This window comes from Ursus americanus, chromosome 16, assembly GCF_024610735.1.
Source record: "Ursus americanus isolate L20-20 chromosome 16, mUrsAme1.1.p, whole genome shotgun sequence".
Taxonomy (NCBI): Eukaryota; Metazoa; Chordata; class Mammalia; order Carnivora; family Ursidae; genus Ursus; species Ursus americanus.
In genome coordinates, this window is record NC_142142.1 from 19,472,384 (window position 1) to 19,478,383 (window position 6,000).

The following is a 6,000-nucleotide window of genomic DNA, read 5'->3' on the forward strand; positions in this document are numbered from 1 at the left end:
AGCCTACGTTTATTCTGTAAAATGGGACTATTTCCTGTCCTTTTCTTCAGTTCAGAATTGTGACGAAGATCACCCAGATGCTGGACATCAAGGAATCATATTCTTCAAAGAAAACTTAGAGTAGGAATCCAATAGAGCATTTGCACTGTAGTTAAGTCCTACTGAAATGTTAAGCCCATGAGTTAGATTCCAGATTTTATAAAGACCTACAATACTTTTGATCTTTCTACATTTAAACATCTTTTTTAAAATAGCATACACACTTGCATGCAATTCAAGTAACAATCACACCTGACACTTGGTCCTCAATAGTGACTCTAGTAGGGGAAGGTAGAGTAGGTGTCGTTATTCCCAATTTACAGAAGGGAAAACCGGTTCAGAGAAGCTACCTGTCTTGCCCAAAGTCACACAGGTAGTAAAATACGACGCAGGAGCAGTGATCTTATCTAAGGCTCCTCCCCGTGCACTTTAGCTATAGAATTCTCCGCTCTCGTTCTGCACTTCAACAACACTGATGAGCTACCTTTTCGGTTACATTTGAGACATTTAAGACACGTGAGTCATTTCACAAGAAACACAGCCTGATCCTGACCGCGAGCAACAGCCCCACAGCAGGCACTTCCCTCTGCTGGAAACTCTGTGACACCGGGGAATTAATTATGGGGCGGGGTAGACTTTGGGGTTCACAAACAAGATTAACCTTTATGATGATCTTAATTATTTTGTAAGTTCTTTTTTTTAAAAAAAGATTTTATTTATTTGTCAGAGAGAGAGGGAGAGAGAGAGAGCACAAGCTGGGGGAGCAGCAGGCAGAGAGAGAAGCAGGCTCCCCACTGAGGGGGAGCCAGATGTAAGACTTGATCCCAGGACACTGGGATCATGACGTGAGCCAAAGGCAGAGGCTTAACTGACTGAGCAACCCAGGTGCCTGAGTTTCTTTTGTTTGTTTGTTAGCAATCTCTAATAACGTGGGGCTTGACCTCACAACCCCAAGATCAAGAGTCACATGCTCTTCTGACTGAGCCAGCCAGGAGCCCCATCATTTGTTCTTTTTTTTTTTTAATTTACTCATATAGACACAGAGGAAAAGATTTGGAGGGCTATCTCCCAAGTTTTGCCTTGGTTATTTCTGAGTTTGTATGTATGTATGTATTATTATTATTATTAATCTGTATTTTGTCTTTTTCTACAATGAATATATGTATAAGTCTGGTAATAAGAAAACAAATAATGAACTCACTTGTAACTTTCACGTGTAATCTAAAAGGAGCTGAACTCACAGAAAGAGGGAATTGATTGGTGGTTGCCAGGGACTGGGGAGTGGGAGAAATGGGGAGATGTTGGTTAAAGGGTATGAACTTCCAGTTATAAGATGACTTAAGTTCTGAGAATCTAATATACAACTCAGCAACTATAGCTAAAAAAGCTGTATTGTATATTTGAAAATCGCTAAGAGAATAATTCTTAAATGTTCTCACTACAAAAAAATAGTAGCAATACATACACATATGAAATCATCATGGACTTACACATGTTATATTCCACTTCTATCTTAACAGAGCTGGTGGGGGAATCAAACAATAAAGATTTTTTAAAATTTTTTAAAACACATTCTTCATTCAGATAAAGAGGAAAGGGGTTATCTTCACAACGGGTTGGGAAGCTCTATTACTGTAAACTAAGTGCATGAAAAACGTAAATAATACCCAAACCCCCAGACCAGAACCTTTGCCCTACTTCTCCATTTGGATACTCTCAGCCCCCAAGAATATAAAACAATATGCCAGAACACCACTTTTATACAAATATTTTGGGGAAAAACTTATTTTATATATTGAAGCCAAGTTCAACATATGAAGTCACATTTTAAAAATCACATAAATTCTCGGGGTGCCTGGGTGGTGCAGTCGTTAAGCATCTGCCTTCAGCTCAGGGTGTGATCCCAGCGTTCTGGGATCGAGCCCCACACCAGGCTCCTCCGCTAGGAAACTGCTTCTTCCTCTCCCACTCCCCCTGCTTGTGTTCCCTCTCTCGCTGGCTGTCTCTGTCAAATAAATAAAATAAAATCTTTTTAAAAAATCACATAAATTCTTAAAACAATTTTTCAAGCTTGCTGGAGTCCATCTGAACCATACCCCAACCCCTAGAAGGGCTTGTCAGTTTCGTTATTGGAGATTCTTCTAGGGAGAAGTTTGGGAAGCCCTAAGGCAAACACTACCATCTTATTCACCCCCCTTTTGAGAGACACTAAGTCACTGTTCCTGTCAGTTTAAAAAAAAAAATCAATTTTTTTCTTCATCTGCTATAACTTTAAAATTCCTTATAAAACAGGTGGTAGGAAATATATTACCAGGCAAATCTGGGAGCCCACAGGGGCATAGTTCACTCTACCTCCCTTTCCCAGAATGGGAAACTGCCTGGCCTGGCACCCTGGGTTCTGAGGATGGTGGGGCCCAAGCTGCCCCGATTCGGCAGGACAGCAGACCACTCTGTACAAGGTGCTAATTCATTCATTCCACAAATGTTTATTGAGCAAAGGCTGCAAAGGCCTCTTAGGGGACAGTGGGAACATTCACAAGCCAACGGTCAGGTCTAACGGATCAGCTGTGGACAATCAATCTTTCATTAGACCTCAAACCACCTCTAGGATAAAGCAAACAGGGCTCCTGACCCACGCACTTACTAGCAGCTGGGGGGAATCAGGCAGGCGTTCTGGAACAGGATTGCTGCTTGAGAGAGGCTAAGGCAGTCACTTATCCCCACCAGAATGACTGAAACTCCTGCACCATTAATGGTGTAACTCCTCTAAAATGCTTTGAACAGTGTCTGGCACCTACTGAGAACTCAGTAAGAGTCATTTTTGCTGCTACAATTCCAGCTTGTCCTTACTCAAGCAGCACCAAAAAAGGTGGAAAGAACACAGGTTTTAGAATCAGAGAGACTAGATTTGAATCCCAACAATGTTGCTTACTAGCTATGTGACTAAGGGAAGCAATCTTTCTGAGCCCCAGTTTCTCATTTGTAAAATGGGGTAAATGCCAGTATACCTTTCCTCATGTGGCTTTGTGAGAACTAAAGACACATGATATGCAAAGAATATCTGGCCCATAAATGCCCAATAAAGACAGCCAATATCGTCACTGCCCTGCCTCCTTCTCCACCACTCTCAACAGGCCCTGGCATCCGATTTCACCCAGACACCACACTAAGGGGCAGAAGGACTACAGGGGTAAAGGGGGGGGGAGGGCACCTGGAGACCTTCCACAGACCACCACCACCACCACCACCACCACCACCACCACCACCACCCCCCCCCCCGCCCCCATCAAAGTCCTCCATTCCTTTCAATCGTCCTCTGCCTGCTGCACCCAACTGATGGCTGGGGCCACAATTCCCTCACTGGGAATGGCTGCCAAGAAGGGGACAGGAAGCTGGACAGCAGTTTGAATCATTCCACCCTCCAATGCCTGTCTGTCTGAAGCCCACTGGGCTTCCTCTGCACATCGCTGCCAGGCCCTATGGGACGGGAGGCTGACGGTATGATCCACAGTCTGTTCCTATCCAGGCTTCCATCTCAACCCAAAGCTCTAGAGGCCGCTGGTCACAAACCAGCACTAAATGAAAACGAGGACTTTTCGTTCAGACAGAAAATGGAGCCCCTCAAAGTCCAAGGGGATTTATAAAGGCAGGAGGGAGGAACGGGAAGAGGGAGGAAACAGGATGGGTGCGGAGAGAGAGGCCCACTGCTGATGGAACTCTATGTCCTGGTTGCTGAAGCAGTTGGTTTTCCGTCCTGCACGATGATAAATCCCATTCCTGTGATTTAGAACTCACGACGGGACGAGGTCTGGGTGTAGGAAAATAATTCCAAAACAAAAACTGCTTGTTTTCCAAGTAAAAATCATCAGCCTCCGGCTCCCCCTTCCCAACACCCCACCTGTAGATAGGTCCTAACGCCCGACTGCACCTCACCTGAGCAATCTGGGGGCAGTTCCTCTGCAGTCAGGTCCCGCCAACAGCCAGCCAAAAGCCCAGATCAGTCCTCAAAAACCCCAGGAAACGCTACAGCCCAGCAGAACCTCCGTCTAGCCGGTACCTGGGCTTCCTGAAGACTCGGCTCCCGGGGCAGCGGAGCTGGCTCTTACAGGCGGGGATTTGAGGAAGGGGGTTTGCCGGATGCCAAAACGCTGCTCGCGTCTCAGAACTCAGAACACTACAAAGCATCAGTCAACACCAACACCTCCCTCATTTAACAGAGACCCGGAGAGGGAAAGAAAGTTGCCCGAGATAACATCTCGAGTGGGCAGAGAAATAGAGACTAGAACCCTACTGCTGTGAGTCGCAGCCGGGCCGGGAGAGCGTCTCGCCGTCTCCCGCGTCCTCGAGTCCGCAGACCCATCGCGGTGGTGCAAACCCCGAAACCCTCGGCGCGGCGCGTTACCTTCCTCCGGACGGGGCTCGGCGAGGCTCCTGTCCCCAGAAAGCGCGCCAGCGGCTATGCCCCGCATCGGTCCAGGTGCTGCCCCGCCGCTGTCAGCGCCGGGCTGCGGGTGCAGGCTCCCCCCTGCGGGCGACGGGCGGGCGCGCAGGGGCGTCTCCCGGGCACGCGCGGGCCAATGGCGTGGCGCCCGGGCCTCGCCCCGCCCCGCCCCGCCCCCGGCGCGGGGCGCTCGGGCCGGATCCCCTGCCCTTCTTCAGCTTCCCTGCGCCCCTCCTGTTTCTTCTCTCCCCTTGGCCCTCCCCGCCTGGGCCTCCTCAAGTGCACCTTGCCCTCAAACAACTTTTTTTACTGCGCAGATAAAGAGTGCAGCAGTTATTTTTTGACCACTGTGCGTTAGGAGTCCCCGAAGCCCAAAAAGGTGGCGTGCTCTCCGCTCAGAGAGCGAGGTCAGCCGTCCCTCCCGGGAAGCGGGTGAGATCAAGATGCTTTAACTGCTCTGAACGTATAAAGTAGATAAAAATACTTAACAAGTTGTTAAGAAAATTAAATGAAGTAGTGCTTTAAAAGTATCCAATAATACCTGGGTAAGTTGTGAGCCTGATGTGCGCCGCCTGAGCCACCCCATGGGTGTGCAATGAAGACGGGGTTACGCTGCTGGAAGGTGCTGGAAGGTACTGTATCAGAGCCAATTTAAAAATGTTACCAATGATGGGGCCAGCCCAAGCAAACTTCTGGAAGAGGTAAACCTGAAGGCCCTCTCCTTTCTCCTCATCTCCCCTATTTGTGTTGTCCATCCAACTGAGGGTGGCCCAGGTCTGCCTTCGGTTCTTCCAAAAAATCTTCCTTTTCTCAAACAATGCAGATCCGCAAGGACTTCATTCAGGGGTGCTGGGCTGCTCACCTGGCCCGGGAATCCTTGCTCTGGGTTATGTGTGCATTCTGGCTTTCACCCGAGCTTTGAGAGTCTCCTCTGTCCCTGTGCTGGGTGGGCACTGGGGATGCAAAAGAGGAATAACCACTCATCTTGCCTTTGAAGAGACATATTTGCAAATAATTTCAATTTCGTGTAATAACAGCTAGAATGGGTGTGCAAAGTGTCGTAGAGTCACAAACACTGGGAGAGGAGGGCAATACAGATTTTAATACAGATGTGACCAAAATAAGTCTTGAAGGAAGGCTGCAAGTTAGATCAGATGGAAGGGCTGCAGAGAAGCAGGCAGGCAGAGATGAAGGTAAAGTGGCAGATGCAGAAGAGAGGCCATACCTGCCTTGCTGAGGGAAGCAGACTGTGTCCTGTTGGTGGGGGCTGCTGGTGAATGACTTTAAGCAGGGGAGTGGTCTGACCTCATTTGTCTGCTATCTCGTTTTCAGTGTTATTTGTGTGTGCCTTGGTAATCCCCTTCCCGCCCCTCTCCAACGGGAAAGGCAGGCACTGGACCTTGCTCGCCTTTGGGGGCCCTGCATTCTTGCTACAAGGCTTTGAAGGAACTCAATTCTCCCTATTCCAAGTGTCACTCCTCCCAGAAGAGAAATAGCAATGCCTGCTAGGGAGGGTGTGA

General features: G+C 48.3%; 1 protein-coding gene across 28 annotated transcripts in view; it reads right to left on the reverse strand.

The window, feature by feature from the left end:
- The window catches only part of SYTL2 (synaptotagmin like 2), a 121,222-nt gene extending 116,663 nt beyond the window's left edge, over positions 1-4,559 (reverse strand). For 27 of the 28 annotated variants that reach the window (XM_045815610.2, XM_045815621.2, XM_045815622.2 and 24 more), the window contains exon 1: positions 4,442-4,559. The gene's annotated coding sequence lies outside the window, so the exon portion shown is untranslated. The other variant, XM_045815595.2, reaches the window with a different exon arrangement.
- Between the last annotated feature and the right edge of the window lie 1,441 nt (positions 4,560-6,000).